At 33.6% G+C, this 740-nt stretch overlaps 1 long non-coding RNA gene across 1 annotated transcript; it reads left to right on the forward strand.

Annotated features, from left to right (window-relative positions):
• The first annotated feature begins 49 nt into the window (after positions 1 to 49).
• LOC110110790 lies at positions 50 to 728 on the forward strand. Its single transcript, XR_002304755.2, has 3 exons — positions 50 to 407; positions 477 to 552; positions 642 to 728. It is a non-coding gene; the product is annotated as an uncharacterized LOC110110790 (long non-coding RNA).
• Positions 729 to 740: the final 12 nt, after the last annotated feature.

Consider the following 740-nt stretch of genomic DNA (forward strand, 5'->3'; position numbering starts at 1 on the left):
TTAATCTTCGGGAACAATTGTATTGTCAAACATCCTTAAATACAAAGCATGTATAGACGGTGAGCATAAGCAGCATCTTTAAGGCTAGGAGCCTAGAATAAATGAGAAACTGCTATGTAAGTAATGATTTGGTGAAAGTGAAGTTATAGAAGTTGTTTAGATTGTTTTAACTAAACTGTAATTATCATTGAAATCACCTTTTTAGTTGGAAACGCTGAAAAGTATGCGTGGAAGTTAACCCAAACAATTCGGATGTGGATGCTATTTCTCTTTTTATGTTAGATGTGTGCGATGATATGGGTGTCTCATTGAATTGTATTTTTTCTTTGCAGGTTGTGGACGGGAAACTATCACAAACATGCTACCTGATGGTTCTTGATTCATGTTACAAGCGTTATTGTAACAAAGTAAGCTTGTGATAATTTTGTTTGCCTAGATGTTTGCTGAAACCTGATACTGTTGTGATTTTCTTTTAGGTATGAAAAGTTTGAAGGTAAACCATTTTCAATTTCTGATGTTGACTCTTTCGTATTCCATTCTCCATACAACAAGGTATCAAAATTAAGTTTGAATGACCTTGTGGATTGTAATTTCTGATTTATAGCAGAATATTTAAACCAACTTCTAAACTGTTGTAACAGCTTGTGCAAAAAAGTTTTTCACGGCTATATTTCAATGACTTCCTGCTTCAGTCTAGGTACATTATATTTCAGTTCTGCACATATTAGCCTTCTCATTCT

This window comes from Dendrobium catenatum, unplaced genomic scaffold, assembly GCF_001605985.2.
Source record: "Dendrobium catenatum unplaced genomic scaffold, ASM160598v2 original_scaffold_110545, whole genome shotgun sequence".
Classification (NCBI taxonomy): Eukaryota; Viridiplantae; Streptophyta; class Magnoliopsida; order Asparagales; family Orchidaceae; genus Dendrobium; species Dendrobium catenatum.